This window comes from Tiliqua scincoides, chromosome 5 (assembly GCF_035046505.1).
Source record: "Tiliqua scincoides isolate rTilSci1 chromosome 5, rTilSci1.hap2, whole genome shotgun sequence".
Taxonomy (NCBI): Eukaryota; Metazoa; Chordata; class Lepidosauria; order Squamata; family Scincidae; genus Tiliqua; species Tiliqua scincoides.
The window spans coordinates 97,395,571-97,412,544 of NC_089825.1; the positions used below are offsets into that span (position 1 = coordinate 97,395,571).

At 44.8% G+C, this 16,974-nt stretch overlaps 1 pseudogene; it reads left to right on the forward strand.

Annotated features, from left to right (window-relative positions):
- The first annotated feature begins 8,415 nt into the window (after positions 1 to 8,415).
- LOC136652478 (vomeronasal type-2 receptor 26-like) overlaps positions 8,416 to 16,974 on the forward strand; it is a 40,620-nt pseudogene continuing 32,061 nt past the window's right edge.

Here is a 16,974-nt window from a genome sequence, read left to right on the forward strand (position 1 = left end):
ATGAGCCTTTTCCAATCTCCTGTTTTTAGAAGTGTATTACGGTGTAATACGGTGTATTACGGTGGCATCAAACAGAAAAGGGGGCAGAAGTTCAGAGTTTTAGTGAACGTAGAGCCCAATGCTGAACTCTGCACACCAGTTGACCTCTGGCACGCATTGTCATCAATGTGCTGTAAGGCACATTTGCAGAGCTTAGTGCTGGCCCAGCACTGGAGTTAGCCCAGTGTGAGCCGGCGCTGGGCTAGCGCAGGTGAAAACCCAGTGCTCAATCGCTCAGTGTTTGCCCAAACCACCAGGCAGCGGAGAGGTAGGTGGGGGTGTGGGGGAGGCAGAGTGGAGCTGTTCAAGGGTGGGGGGAGGCGGGAGTGGGCGATAGGTGGGGAGGAGGCATGCGGGGGGGAGCAGGGTGGGAGGAGAGCAGGACCCGTAGAGTTCAGCTCCACCAGATCCAGCTCCATGTTGGGCTGCGCAGCCAGAGCTGCAGCAGAATTGAGTAGCCCCATTATGGGGCTACTGTCCTTACCTGGGGGAATGTCCCCTTCCCCCGAGGAGCTGCTAGAAGCTGTCCAGTTGCACTCAGGATGCTGCAGCAGCCATTTTTGGCACATGGCAGCCCCGTGCTCTGGGCAACTCAGAATTGGGCTGAAAATCACTGTAATTTGGCCCATTCATAAATCCCCCCCAAATGAAGTAAGAATGAGAACTTTGGCATTTTTTAAGCCCAAGGACTTGCCTTCATGAGTCAATGCAATTGAAACCTTTCAGTGGAATATTAACCCCTGTTGATGTTCATGGTGTCAAAATGCACTTGTAGGCCATTCCCATTGTCAGCAAGGTCCATCTGCTTCACAGATTAGCACAGTGATTTTCAACCTTTTCCATCTCGAGGCACACTGGCAAGGCACTAAAATGGTCAAGGCACACCATCAGTTTTTTGACAATTGACAAGGCACACTGTGCTGTCAATGGGGGCTCACATCCCCCAATGGCCCTATTGATAAATGACCCTCTTCCAAATTCCCGCGGCACACCTGGGGACCATTCGCGGCACACCAGTGTGCCACGGCACAGTGGTTGAAAATGGCTGCATTAGCATTTTGCACCCTAACTTTTGCAGAGCTAGTTTAATTACTCTAGCCCAGTGATATCAAACTCATTCAATACAGCTGACCCAATGACATTCAGGGCGCCTGCTGAGGACCAGAAGCAATGCCATTAAGCAGGAAGTTATGTTAAGCATGTGATAACCAAAGTGAGCAGTTTTTTCTCAATTAGGAACTAATTAGCTGCAGATGACATAAGAGAAAGTACTCTAATTCTGATATTTTCAAGATATGGGAGAGTCCAATTATCACACAGGACACCCTTTCAGTAGCTCTGCTTTTGCATCTCAGTAGCTGAGAGGTGCTCTGCAAAGTGATGCGTCAGCAGCAGTGCAGCTAAAAGGATGGCCTGCATTATAGCTGGGCTCTCCCAGTCCCTTAGCAGCACCTATCTTCTCCCTTTCTCACCCTTCTTAGTATGCCACTTCCCCCATACCATTCTGCACTTTCTGAGGCTTTCTTCCATCTCTCCCTTCCAGCACTGTGGCAGAAGTGGCAGTGCTGAAAAGCTGGTGCTGGGAGAATCCGAATATCCTACAGACCGCTCTTGCAGCTGTGACATTTCAGCAGAAGTGGCACTGCTGAAAGGGTAGCCTGTATGATAAGTGGGCTCTCCCAGCACAACCCTTTCGAGTTTCTGCAGACCACAGATCTTATGTTTGACATCCCTGCTCTAGCTGATATATAATAAGAAGAGGCTAAAGAATCTTTTGTCCTCTGATCCAGGGGTCGCCAAACGTTTTGGCCAGAGGGCCACATCAAATATCTAGTGCAGTGTTGAGGGCCAGAAAAAAATTTAAATATAACATTTAAGTACATATATTAGAGATGGAACTTAGATGAATAGATAAATTAATGAACGGACTCATTCATTCAACCTCTCGGGCCCTCAGAACACCCTCCAGACGCAGCTAGAGCACAGCTCCAGTCGTGTTTGGTTGAGTGGGCCAAAGGCTTTCACAGGACAAGAGGTTGACTGTGGGCTGGATAGAGGCTCACTGCAGGCCACTTCTGGCCCCCAGGCTGGGGTTTGGAGACCCCTGCTCTAATCCAATCACAGTCGATTCCAATTTGAATGAGCCAGGCAAGCCCTGACTTTAAGCCAGGCAAGCCTTAAAAAGTTGCTAATTGTTCTCAACAACTGTATGTGTGGGGGAAAGAAAGGTTTGTTTTTTTAAAGAATCCTGCCTCTGCTAATAATGGATGATTCAAACTCTTATTAGCCATACCATCATCACAGCTCAGCCAGCTCTCTGCAAATCCAGAGAAAAGAGCCTAGAAAAAAAATTCTTAACATGTGGCTTTTGCTACTGTTTCCACTGCTTGCCACAGTCAAAGAAAAGCACAGCTCTGTGCATTTGTGATTTTACAGAAGTTTTCTTTGCACGTGTGGATATTTCTGCTGCCTGGCAACGCCATGGCATTTCCATGCGGAGGGAAGCTGAGATACTGCGATTATTCCGTTCCTACTCAGAGCAAGCTGCATTGCCAACAAATAACAGTAAGTTGATAGGCCTCAAATTGGCTGGGGAATTGGGGTCACCTTTTTTAAAGATTGGGACAATGGTCACAGTTAGCCAGTCTTGAGGGATAAGTCCCACTCTGTTAATTTCAGAGAAGAGAGGGGCTGAGAGTTGTGCCCACCAGTCGGGATTGCTATAGGACAATTGGGAGGGTATTGCATCTGATCCAGGGGCCTTCCCACCTTTTAGATGTTCAGTTAGCTGCCTGACCTCTCTACCTCCACCGGGGACCAGATGGGGAGCTCAGGATCTAAGAAATCTGCACAATTTTCCAGGGGAAGATGTCTGTCCAGGACAATCCTCTCAAAGTGTTGTACCCAGACAGAAAAGGGAATTTGGACTGAGTCGCCCCCTTCAAATCTTTGTGAGCCTGTTATAATAGTCCAGAAAGCCCTACAAGCTCCTTTGAGTTCAATGGGATAACTATAAGGTAGGTCTGTTTGCGGCTTGGGGTGATTCTATTGCAGCCTGAGGCTTAAGGTGATTAAATTCTACAGAGTTCTCTCATAGAGTGGATATCTCTGTTTCTTTCAGATGTGAATCAGTGTGATAAGTGTCCTAAAGATCAGCATCCAAACCAGCATCAAAATCAATGCATCCCTAAAGGCATCACTTTTCTAGCCTATGATGAACCTTTGGGCATGGGTTTGGCTACCGCTGCACTTTCATTTTCTCTGCTCACAGCTTTGGTGCTTGGAATCTTTATGAAATATCAAGACACTCCCATCATCCGGGCCAACAATCAGGATCTGACCTACCTTCTCCTGATCTCCCTCGTGCTCTGTTTCCTTTGCTCCTTCATGTTCATTGGACGACCTGGCAGGATGACCTGCCTCCTTTGACAAGTCATTTTTGCCAATGCCTTTTCTCTTGCTCTTTCTTGTGTATTTGCTAAAACCATCACTGTGGTTCTGGCATTCATGGCCACACATCCGGGGAGCAAGATGAGGAAATGGGTGGGAAAGAGCCTGTCCAAATGGGTGATCCTTTTTTGCTCTCTAATTCAACTTGGAATATGTGGCAGTTGGCTAGTGGCATCTCCTCCTTTCCCATATCTTGATATGTTCTCCCTACCTGGGCAGATCATAGTGGAATGTAACGAGTGCTCAGGCGCCATGTTTTGCAATGTCTTAGGTTACATGGTTTTTCAGGCCATTGCCAGCTTCACTGCGGCCTTCTTAGCCAGGAAGCTGCCTGACACTTTTAATGAGGCCAAGTTCATCTCCTTCAGCATGTTGGTCTTCTGCAGCGTCTGGGGGTCCTTTTCCCAACCCACCTGAGCACCAAGGGGAAGTACATCATGGCCATGGAAATCATCTCCATTTTGGCCTCCACTGCTGGGTTGCTGGGTTATAATTTTGCCCCTAAAATATACATTATTCTGCTGAGGCCAGATGTGAATACCAAGAAACTCTTCTTGAAGAAAAGGAATTCTGTCAACTAGCCATGCATACTTTCTAAATATGTAAATTTTTCCTGTGTATTATCTACAAAGATCACAGTCCTATGTGTCCAATGAGTGATATATACAATCCTGCATATATACATAACCCCAGTGATGTTGCTAGGGGGGTGCGGACAGTGCAGACCGCACTGGGTGGCGCGCACAGGGGGGTGACGTGCACTGGGTGTGTCATGCTAAAATTGCAGTGGTTAGGAGTAACCCCATCATATTATATACCATTGGGTGCAGAATTTCTAGTGGAATGAAATACAAAAAACCAGAGTGAAATAGCTCCTTTCTATCAAAAGTTATGGCCAATAAACCGGAGAATAAAAAATGCATGGATCCCTATGGAAAGTGATAGTAAGCCATATTGTATGTTTACTCATGAGTAGGTGAACTTGCCTTAGTCCTTCAGAGAGGGCAGGCTGACAGGAATCCAAGGACAACAGAATGGTCCTGATCCAATGAATGCAGCCCCCCAAAACACCTCAGAAGTAAGTCCCTCCCTCCAAACAGATGAATGTATTGAGCCCTATGGAAAGCGAAACTAAGCCTCATGGTCACATTTACTCATGAGTAAGCAAACATGCCTTGGCTGGTGTAGAAATCAGGTGAAGGAGAGTGCAAGGCTACCAGAATGGTCCTGATCCTATGCACCTGGAGCTCAACAAGTGCTCCAGAATGCAGCCCCCCCCCCACTAAAAAGGATCTAAAGAGGCTTCAGCTGATAAGGTGAACCTTTTTGAGACTTGCAAAGCCAGGTGGATCCTGACAGTGATCTGGTTTAAACAGAAGTTTTTTAATTGAACTGGGCGCTGAGTAGGGCTGAAAACCTTACTGGTTTTGGAGGGGGGTGTTATTGCAGGCAGGCTACAGAGGAAATTTACTTTGTGGACCAGGGCCAGATTCTGCTTATTTAATTATTTGTTTAATTATTTATACTTATTTATTTTAATTTGCCTGATGATGTCACTTCCACCACGACATCGCTTCGGGTAGGTCTTGGACAGATTGCCATCCTAAAAAGTGGGTCCCAGTGCTAAAAGTTTGAGAACTGCTGCAAGAAGGTGTTAGTAATTTGACACCCAGGGGGGGAGTGACACCGCTAGTGACCAAAATCACTGAAATCACAGTTTGGAGGAATAATACCATCATGTTGTATATCAATCAATGCGTAGTTTCATGCAGAATGTGTTCTATCTTTGTTCTGTCAAAAGGTATAGCCAAAAAACCAGTGGGGGCAGAGTGATGATACATCACCACGCCTGCCACCTGGGGTGTTGCCCCGCCCACTGCATGGGGGGTGACACGCTGGCATCCTGCACCGGGTGATGCGAATCCTAGTGACACCACTGCATAACCCCACTATTACTGTGGTAAGCAAGGTGTGCATCTGAAGTGAAGCTCCGTAGGATAAAGTAGATGATCATGTACAATTACTGAAATTTCAATAAAAAGTGAAGCTACCCATTGAAATGTGTTCTTTACACATTTTGCTGCCTCCACTGAGACTTGGGATCAAACCCTTGGCAGTGTTGCATAGATCAGAGGTTCCCACGTTGCGTTCAGGTTTAGGTTCTGCCCGGTGCACAAAAGAAAAGACACTAGAGTCCGTGAAAAGAAAAAGAAGAAAACAAACTTTGTCATGATAAAGGATGCCAGTAGGTGCACACCAAGAAGCATCACACCAGGTCAGTTCTTGTTACAATTTTTATACACAAATGGGGTACACATCACACATTTTCTATGTGATCTATGCTCTGCTAGAATTAGGCTCATCATTCATATATAGCTTGTTATTTTATTCACTATTAGAATTGATTTAGGAAGCTTTTGTATTGCTTTCATTCAGGACAAGTTTACACTTTTTACTTTGTTTCCCACTCTTGAAAAACTTTCCACTACTAGAAAAACTTGCTTTCCCTGTCTTGGTTTTTGACAACACTCCTCAAACATTTTTTTTTTTTCTGTTTTTCTGGCTTCCCGCCCTCCCCCCACCCAGGAACGCCTCCCTCCCACCTTCTCCCTGCCTACCCGAGAGCCTTATTTCGGCCCAGCCATGCCGACACAAGGCTCTCTCCCTCTGTCGGCGTGAAGGCTAATGCTAGCATCCACAGGCTATATCAATCAATATACTCTGAATCTGTAATCTCTTATGGCACATTTGCAACCTCCTGGGCCGACATAAGGGACTTGCGCCAGCCCATGTGCAGCTCAGGATTGCACTTCACATTGCATTTTTGCCCCTACTTTCTACATAAGGTCACAAGTGAGCACCAAGGACCTGTTCTTTAAGAAGGAAAAATATAGTAACACATAAGAACCCCAACCTGTGCTATGTTAGAGCACTGCAGTGGGTTGTGGGAAAGGGGAAACTAGGAATAAGGAAGGATGGCAAAGTTTATGAGGAAAGTCATGAATGGTTAATAGGGATCTGGGTCAATGAAGACAGGCCTATGTGGAATATTATTATTGTTCCAATTCTAGGAAGAACTCAAAAGGGTAGATGTGTGAGATCACATGAGAAGTACACACAATTGTCTAATGCTTAGCTGCACCATAAATAGCAGAAACGCATGTTCCAAGATGACAAAGGCCTCTTTGATCTCACCTGTTGACCCATCAGAGTTGAGCGTGCCTCTGGGGACTCTATACATAAACATTGGCTCTGGATACTCAACCATACAGACAACCTAACGTGGAGCCTGTGAGTTTGGAATGATCATTATCTATAATTATATTGTGATTGAGTGTTCTCTGCAAGGAAGCCCCAGGAGATGTTCAGAAGTAACTTTCAAATTCATAAACAACAGAAAAGGGGGGGGGGAGAGACAGAGAAAGCAATGGATTGGAGACTTTGTCAAACTTGCATAAGTCACAAAGCCTGCTATAAAAGAAGATGTTTTTGCTACTGAGAGCTGTGCAAATTCAGAAGACAGCTGAGCTCCTTCACAGTGAAGAGGAACAGTATCTCAGATCCAACACCAGGGCAAGAATAAGCACACTTACAATATTCAGCATTTAAAAAGTGCATTGAATGTTGTTAGCGATCTATGAAGATTCCAAATTTGAAAGGCAAAGAGATGGTCTCCTCAAAGATCCTGCTCCTCTTCCTCCTCCTTCTGTTCCTGCCTCAGTCTGTGAGCAAGCCCTTGGAAGGACTCTGCAGAGCAACAACTCCGAGATATGGATTTGATTATTTCAGACCAGGAAACCATGTGGTTGGTGGAATTCTGTCCATGAATGTGGGTCTGTTACAAATGGAGTCGTTCAAGACTGTCCCTCTGAATGTCAATAATGTAGTGATCTAGTAAGTGTGTGTGTGGTTTAAATCCAGTACAGTATAATGGGCACTATTTAGCAAGGTTTGTGCAGGTTGGCCTTTAAGTTTCCATACAGACAGAGGGCTTCTGTTTATTACACCTAACAAAAATCTTTCCTCACCACAGTATCCTTCAAATCGTCAGATTCTATTCTTTTTTAAAAAAGGTCTGACTTGATTTTGATAAGGTTGCTAGTTCTTTGAAAGTCTGGTATGTTTGTTAAATTGACAAAACCTCTTTACCGTTGAAATTCTAAAATCAACTCAGATTTTCTGGGGTTTTCTTTAAAAAAAAATTGGTCTGATTCTGGTAAGGGTAATTTGTTCAAGGTCTAACTTATTTCATAATAAAATGCAGTTGTAATATTCATAAACAAGTTGTACTTTAATCAGATCAATACAGAGGAACTTCAGGACTGTGAACTCTGACATTTATTGCTGTGAAAAGGAGCCTACTGCAAACCATGTATGAAATGATTAATCAGCATTAGGGATACTCCTCAATTATTCTGCTGTCAGTGCTTTTGAATGGGGCACACAATGTTTTGTAGTTGCTCATCTACAACAGTATGCAACCATGATTTCCAATGTTTTTGTCAGGATTACCAAGTCGCAGTTGCGGTTAAATCAATTCTCTTCAAATCAAACTCTGTGCAGAAACAGTAGCACCATGAAGCATAATGTCTTTGAGGGCTCCCCATAACCTTGCACTGTCTGTAGTTCTCTGAAATCTGACTTTTTTAAAAAAGCAGCCCTGGACAACTTGCAAATCTGAATGGGACTACAGGGCTGATCTTACTACACAGATCTTACTCCAAACACCTCTGGATGGTAGAAGTCAGTAATTTTTGTCATGCTCACTGTAGAATTGGTTATTATAATTTTTGTTTTACATTTTTAGCAGGCTTGGAACATGGTGCTAACCCCAAGCCTCTAAAAGGCTGGAGTGCAATGAATGAAAATGAACGCATACAAAATTTAAAAAATAATCATAAAAACTCACTTTTTTTTGGTAGTTTTATGGGAAAGAACAACCAGCATTCCTTGGCCTTCATTTTTGCCATTGATGAGATCAACAAGAATCCAAACCTGTTACCCAATGCCACTCTTGGCTTCCGAATCTATGATGACCTCTGCCAAAAGATAATATATGATATCACCCTTTCCCTGCTATCTGAACGCAATAAAAGCTTCCCTAATTTCCGGTGCAGAGATAAATATAAGATGGCTGCAGTTGTTGGAGGTCTGCAGTCAGACACTTCCTTCCGAATGGCCACGGTCTTAGGACTATACAAGATCCCACAGGTAGGGGGTGTTACAAGGGAATTGGGGATCTCCTTTACAAATTTGCTATGCAGACAACAAACTCTCTCTATTGTACCACACTTGGAGACCAATCCTATCCCCCGCCAGCCCAGATCATGCAGCTAGAGTGGAACAAGACAGCCCAGGAGGAGTCAGTAAATTTTCTTTTTACTTTTTCCTTTGTAGCCTGCCCAGTCTCTAGTGGGACTCCTTAGATCTAAGCCAGCTCTTTTGCTGACATAAGCCTGAGGAAACTCCTCAGGGGAGGTCCAGGCTAGGAAAGGAGGATAAGAGCATAGGCAAATGCCACCGTGATCTTCCCTCTCATGCTCCCCAAATGCCCCTGGCACAGCTCGATCCCAACCCAGATCCCTACCTGTACTGTCCCTGATCATCCCCCAAACAGTCACCACTGCAAAATGATCAGTATTGAATGATACTGCCTGAGCCAGTGGTGCCTTCCACATTAGAAAATTTTTTCCATTGCCCCAGAGTGAGTCCCAGCAGCCGCCATGGGTCAACTGGGACCTGCAGCTATTCTTTCTGGTTCTCCTACTCCAAACCAATATTGAAAATTATGAGCTAAGCAAAGAGATCAGAAGAGAACACGGCAGATGACATTTCCTTTCACATCTCCATATGATTCTTCATGCTTCTCTCTTCAGAGAAGAAATGAGAAATGACCCTCCACTCTAAGTGCTTTCACATAGTGAGTGATTAGGTGCCCAAACTGCCATTTAGCCTGGCTTTTGAAAAATCTCCCTCTTCTTACTCCTTAGCTCAGTTATGGACCTCTTCACTCAGTACTGAAGGACAGAACTCAGTTCCCTACTTTATACCAAATGGTTCCAAATGAAGCCTCTAAATATGAAGAGATTGTGCATTTGATCAAATATTTCGGGTGGACTTGGATTGGCCTCATTTTTTCACATGATGACAGTGGGGAAGATTTTGGGGAAAGGTTGACAACCATGTTCAGTAAGAATGGGATTTGTATAGCCTTTGCAGAAAGGGTGCCATTTGTTACTATAGATATGGAAAACAAGAAAAGCATATTCGCTACACAAAACATTCTGGTCGCTCTTAATGCAACAAAAGCCAATGTGATTGTTACATATGGGAACACACTCTATATGCTACGTCTAAAAGTGCTGCTAAATACATATGAACCACCGGCAACCAAATCCATGGAGAAGGTTTGGATCACAGCAGGCCACTGGGATTTTACCTCAATACCTTATCAAAATGCTTCATATATCAGACACTTCCATGGTTCTTTATCCATAGCAGTCCACAAAAATGAGGTGCCAGGATTTTCCACCTTTCTCCAGACATTTAACCCTTACAACCACCAAAATTATATTTTTCTCCAACAATTCTGGTCTTTGGCATTTGGGTGCTTAACATCAATCCCAAATCCCTTGGAGTCTAGGCTGAATCTCAAGAACTGTACAGGGGTAGAAAAGTTGGAGAATCTTCTGGGGACACAGTTTGAAATGAGGATGTCTGCTGAGAGCTACAGTATCTACAATGCAGTCACTGCCTTGGCACATGCTTTACATGCTAGGTACTCATCCAGGCACATGACAAGGGTGCAAGGACTCAAATTGGGGCTTCAGATGACACAGCCCTGGGAGGTAATGTAAGACCTTTTTCTTTCAGTACTGTCATAAGGGGATGGTTACTGCATGAAGCAGAACATGAAACAAAACATGCTAATTCTTTTTTGTAGGTTTCATCCCCATTCCTTCTCAAACACCAGGGGGTCCCCTCATCTTATCTATCAGGATTGCTTTTCCATCCCCCCATTTTTTGATAGGCTTCCAGACCAGTCCCATCTAAATTCCTCCCCCTGCCAATGCAACTGCACCATGTACTGCATCTGAGACTATTCACACAGTTTCACATGCTAGGGTTCCAACATTCCAAATCCAGGAAACAGAGACGGGGCAGGTACTATAACAGCTTCAGCAGGGATCATGACTCGATCACAGAATGTGCAGTTTGATAACATCAGAAATGCCATTGTGAGAAAAGTCTACCTAAACGATATTCAGAAACTTCCAATGCCTATAGTAATGCCATTCAAGAGAGAGAGAGAGAGAGAGAGAGAGAGAGAGAGAGAGAGAGAGAGAGAGAGAGAGAGAGAGAGAGAGAGTTTACAATTTTTTCAGTGGAAATCCCTACATCCCTGCAAACCTGTGAACTGTTTTGTCAGTCTTGAGCTTTTCTCTTTCTCTACAGCTCCATTCGTTTTTGAGAATACTCCAGTTCAACAACAGTGCTGGGGACGAGGTCTTCTTCAACGAACACATGGAACTCTCCAATGGATATGACATTGTGAACTGGGTGGTTTTCCCAAAAAATCATTCGTCCAAAGAAGAGTTGGAACGATGGGTTCACAGGCTTCCTCAGGTCAAAAATTTACGATTAAAGAAGGTGACATTACATGGCCCAGCAAATACAATCAGGTTGGCTTTCCAGATGTTCAAGTTTAGGACTTGGCTGTTTCCTTTCTAACTCCTTTTGCAATTAAACCTACAAATATATATCTTACTTATTTAGAGCAGTTATGATAACCTCCATAATTCTGACACATAGCAGGTGACCGTGTTTGCCTCCTGATCCAATAATGCATTGCCAGAATGCTCTGATGGGTTCAATAAACCAAGAACAACAAAGATCTCCAACATAATTAGCTAACATAATTCAAACCCCTGAACGTCATGCAGGAATATTTTGGGGTTTGCTGAGATGCAGACTGTCTTCTTGCTATCTTGAGGCTGTGCTCAACAAGTCTCAGTGACATTAATTGGGATTTGCTCTCATCATTCCACCTACTCTGGCATTGGAGCAAATCCTCTCTTCAGCAGAGGTCCTGAGTGTCCTTTGGTGCTGAACAGTACAAGACTCTCCAAGGGTTTCTGGCCTAGGCCTATCCCGCTGAATCAAAGAAGTTTTCAAAGAGAAACATATTTGTCTATTAACTGATACCAAAGGGTCCTGATTGTTCACTTAACTCATGTCCCTCATTGTTTATGGCCAGCTGAACAACAATGAACTTTAAATTGTCTCTCCTTCAGCTAGGCAGGTGTAGCCTCCCTCCCCCCACAACCCTGGAAAAAATACTAGAACCCAGTAGGTGATTCACTACCCCTATGATTTCCTGAGAATGGATACTGCTTTCAAGTAAAGAATGTCAGCGTTGGGTGATCCTGGAATTCTGATATCCACGGGAATTCTCCTGCTGTGCACTATTGGTGGTGCACTATTGTGAGAGTATGTATGCATCCCAATTGAATCCCTCATTATGATTCAGCCTAGAAGTTTGTCATCTTCATCTTGCCTTTCCTCAGCTGGTAGCAAGACTACACCTCCACCCATTTGCAGGGAAAGAATATTGAAATGAAATTCCAATAGTAATTGAGTCAGTTTCAGGAATTCACTGGATATCTTTCAGATTTCTCAAAGGAAAAAAAGAAAAAAAGATAAACTAAGGAACATACCTTGATGCGAAAATTCTAGGTTCTGCTAGGAAGCCAGTATCTGTGAAGTATCATATCCCTAAATCCATAATAATATATTAATTATGGATTTAACATAGTCATAGTATATGGAATGGTCATGTTATTAACACTGTGATTGGATGGAGGGTTGTTTCCAAAGGGAAAGCCAGTAAATATTTGACTTTATTGTATTTCACATTCATTACTGTGCAAAGGTTAGAATAAAATAAAATATGAATAAAATTACAGGTAGCAAAAAAAAAGAATCAATACATTAGGGCGCAATCCCAACCCATTTTCCAGCACTGAGGTAAGGGAAATGCAGGTCCGAGGTAAGGGAACAAATTCTCCCTTACTTTGAGGAGACCTCCATGAGTGCCACCCAACTGCAGGATGTAGCACATGCCCCATTGGCGCAGCGATGCCAGTGCTGGAAAGTTGGTTAGGACTGGGACCTAAATCACAGTCATTTAAATCTCCTACTCTGTTATCTCTGGGTAGACGTTGCCCCATTCTATCTGCACTGAGAGATGCCAGCCTGGCTATCACAAAAAGGTTCGTGAAAGGGACCCGTCTTGCTGCTATGATTGTTTTTGGTGCCCAGAGGGGACCATTTCTAACCAAACAGGTATGTGATTCCACAGATGCTATCCAAGCGTTCTCAAAGATGGACTATGTAGGGAAAAATAAAAATGTTTCCCTTTTCTGTTTCACATGAGGTACATATTACGCTTTCTGCATTTGTTTTCATTAATTTACAGCCCATTCCTAACCTCCAGAACCATGTCAGCCCTGCCACCCTGGCAGTCCTTCTGCCGGTGGCTGCAGCATAGATGCTTGTGCAGCAGGGGGAAAGCCGCAGACCATTAGCAGGGTGGTACAGACTGGCTGTTGACAGGATTGTGACAGAAGGGTAGATATTGGGGTAGGATGCAGTGAGTCGTAGTGGACACACACCCAACACTTTCCCTATGCAACAGTTTCCTATTTATGCCACCAACAAGGCTGGCACAGATCTGAGAAGTCCCACCAGGGATCATGTGGTGGGCAACAACTGCTAAGTATTTTACCTTCCCGCCAGTCTTGCTTGGCCTCCCCCCACCCCAGGATGGTGCATTGGGTGCCGCCGCCAGCGTGCCAGCAGCCCTTCATCCAGTGCAAGATCCCTAGATAGGGTGGGCCATAAGCCTCCATACATTTAGTTGTTTTTCCATTTCTCTCGGTTCTTTTCATGACTCCCTATTTGTCATTTTGTGTTCTTTTCTCTCTGCAAAACTGCCTTGTGATTGCCATTTTTAATATCCCACTATATCCTGGATGACATGCTTTCCCAGGGTACTGTTGGAGGAAGATATATGTTCAAAACACATAGACGAACAGGCCTTGCTGAGGGAGAGTCAGCATGGCTTCTGTAAGGGTAAGTCTTGCCTCACGAACCTTATAGAATTCTTTGAAAAGGTCAACAGGCATGTGGATGCTGGAGAACCCGTGGACATTATATATCTGGACTTTCAGAAGGCGTTTGACACGGTCCCTCACCAAAGGCTACTGAAAAAACTCCACAGTCAGGGAATTAGAGGACAGGTCCTCTCGTGGATTGAGAACTGGTTGGAGGCCAGGAAGCAGAGAGTGGGTGTCAATGGGCAATTTTCACAGTGGAGAGAGGTGAAAAGCGGTGTGCCCCAAGGATCTGTCCTGGGACCGGTGCTTTTCAACCTCTTCATAAATGACCTGGAGACAGGGTTGAGCAGTGAAGTGGCTAAGTTTGCAGACGACACCAAACTTTTCCGAGTGGTAAAGACCAGAAGTGATTGTGAGGAGCTCCAGAAGGATCTCTCCAGACTGGCAGAATGGGCAGCAAAATGGCAGATGCGCTTCAATGTCAGTAAGTGTAAAGTCATGCACATTGGGGCAAAAAATCAAAACTTTAGATATAGGCTGATGGGTTCTGAGCTGTCTGTGACAGATCAGGAGAGAGATCTTGGGGTGGTGGTGGACAGGTCGATGAAAGTGTCGACCCAATGTGCGGCGGCAGTGAAGAAGGCCAATTCTATGCTTGGGATCATTAGGAAGGGTATTGAGAACAAAACGGTTAGTATTATAATGCCATTGTACAAATCGATGGTAAGGCCACACCTGGAGTATTGTGTCCAGTTCTGGTCGCCGCATCTCAAAAAAGACATAGTGGAAATGGAAAAGGTGCAAAAGAGAGCGACTAAGATGATTACGGGGCTGGGGCACCTTCCTTATGAGGAAAGGCTACGGCGTTTGGGCCTCTTCAGCCTAGAAAAGAGACGCTTGAGGGGGGACATGATTGAGACATACAAAATTATGCAGGGGATGAACAGAGTGGATAGGGAGATGCTCTTTACACTCTCACATAATACCAGAACCAGGGGACATCCACTAAAATTGAGTGTTGGGCGGGTTAGGACAGACAAAAAAAAATATTTCTTTACTCAGCGCGTGGTCAGTCTGTGGAACTCCTTGCCACAGGATGTGGTGCTGGCGTCTAGCCTAGACGCCTTTAAAAGGGGATTGGACGAGTTTCTGGAGGAAAAATCCATTATGGGGTACAAGCCATGATGTGTATGCGCAACCTCCTGATTTTAGGAATGGGTTAAGTCAGAATGCCAGATGTAGGGGAGGGCACCAGGATGAGGTCTCTTGTTATCTGGTGTGCTCCCTGGGGCATTTGGTAGGCCGCTGTGAGATACAGGAAGCTGGACTAGATGGGCCTATGGCCTGATCCAGTGGGGCTGTTCTTATGTTCTTATGTTCTTATATCAGCTCTTCCAAAACCACGATGGCTCTCAGTGTATCTGGGTATCTTAAAAAAAATATCAAATGGCAGCCAGCATGGCAGCTGCAACAAATAACACCTTCGGTTCCAGAGAAGATAACACTTCTCTCACTTCTCTTACCCCTGGGGGCTGGGGATAAGAATAGGCCCTCAGTTTGGCTGTACTTGTCGTAAGAGGCGACTAAACAGCCACCGGGTAGATGGGACTCGTCAGCCTGGGAAGGCAGCTCATCTGAGAGAAGGAAAACTCTGATCCCAAACCTCCACTGCCTTGTGGCTACATCCAGTTATGGAAAAGGCTTCAGGAGTCAACCTCCAGGCAAAATCCGGAGTCGGAGTCCCTGAGGCAGTTCATGGCTGAACACAGTCACGTTCTGGCAACTCCTGCGACGCCGCTGGAACCAACTGTATTGGCCTCTGCCTTTCCATTGGACCATTTCAGCGACGTGGAGAGGGGGGATGGGTAACAGCCTATCCTCCATACTTACTTTACCCAGGCTTCGCGCACTGGAGAGGACACTCTGTTCCAGAACCACCATTCAGAGCGTGACACCATAGTCTTCTGAGACTGAAGGATGCCAACAACAACACTTCTCTCTCTGCACAGCCTTGCTTGGTGCCAGCAGATTGTGTCTTTGCCACCAGCAACTGTGCTGGCAGCCTCATTCCGCATGCCTGCAATGTGCCAGCACTTTTGCATGGATTCTGCAACCTCTACCAGCAGAACATAAGCTCCTCCAGTGAGCATTTTTAATAGGATTAGTCTGCTAGAGGGTTAGATGTTCCACACTCTTTCAGTGCACTGAACATTTCTCCTTCTTCCAGATATGGATCAGTGTGAAGAATGCCCAGAGGACCAGCATCCAAACCAACATCAAACTCAATGCACCCCAAAAGACATCACTTTTCTAGCCTAAAATGAAACTTTGGGCATAAGTTTGGTTTCCACCACAGTTTCTTTTTCTCTGCTCACTGCTTTGGTGCTTGGAATCTTTATGAAATATCAAGACACTCCCATCGTCAGGGCCAACAATCAGGATCTGACCTACCTTCTCCTGATCTCCCTCTTGCTCTGTTTCCTTTGCTCCTTCATGTTCGTCGGACGACCCGGCAGGTTGACCTGCCTCCTCCGACAAGCTGCTTTTGGAAATGCCTTTTCTCTTGCACTGTCTTGTGCTTTGGCCAAAACCATCACTGTGGTTCTGGCATTCATGGCCACCAACCCAAGGAGCAAGATGAGGAAATGGGTGGGGAAAAGACTCGCATTATGTTATCTTTTTTTGCTCCCTAATTCAACTTGGAATATGTACCAGCTGGCTCAGTACTTCTCCTCCTTTCCCAGATCTTGATATGTTCTCACTACCTGGGCAGATCATAGTGGAATATAATGAGGGTTCAGGTGCTATGTTTTACCTTGTCCTGGGCTACATGGACTTTCAGGCCAGTGTCAGCTTCACTGTTGCTTTCCTGGCCAGGAAACTGCCTGACTCTTTCAATGAGGCCAAGTTTATCACCTTCAGCATGTTGGTCTTTTGCAGTGTCTGGGTCTCCTTTGTTCCAACCTATCTGAGCACCAAGGGCAAGTACATGGTGGCTGTGGAGATTTTCTCCATTTTGGCCTCCACTGCTGGGTTACTAGGTTGCATTTCCCCCCCTAAATTGTTCATTATTTTATTGTGGCCCGAAATGAACACAAAAAATGTTGTTTTGAAGAAGAAAAATTCTACATGCTAAAGATGATATTTTGTAACTATGTATATGTCTTCCTTGTTCTGAATTGCAAGGAAGGGAGTCAAGGATTGATAGTGTGAGCCATATTTCATTTCCTCATTATCACTGTGGCAAGCAAGCTGTACAACTGAAGAGAAGCAATGTAGAACAAATTATATGATAACTACCCAGCTAGAATGTGATTTGGGAGCCTTCCAAGGATCCAGAATTTTATGCACCATAGAGACCTTAGCT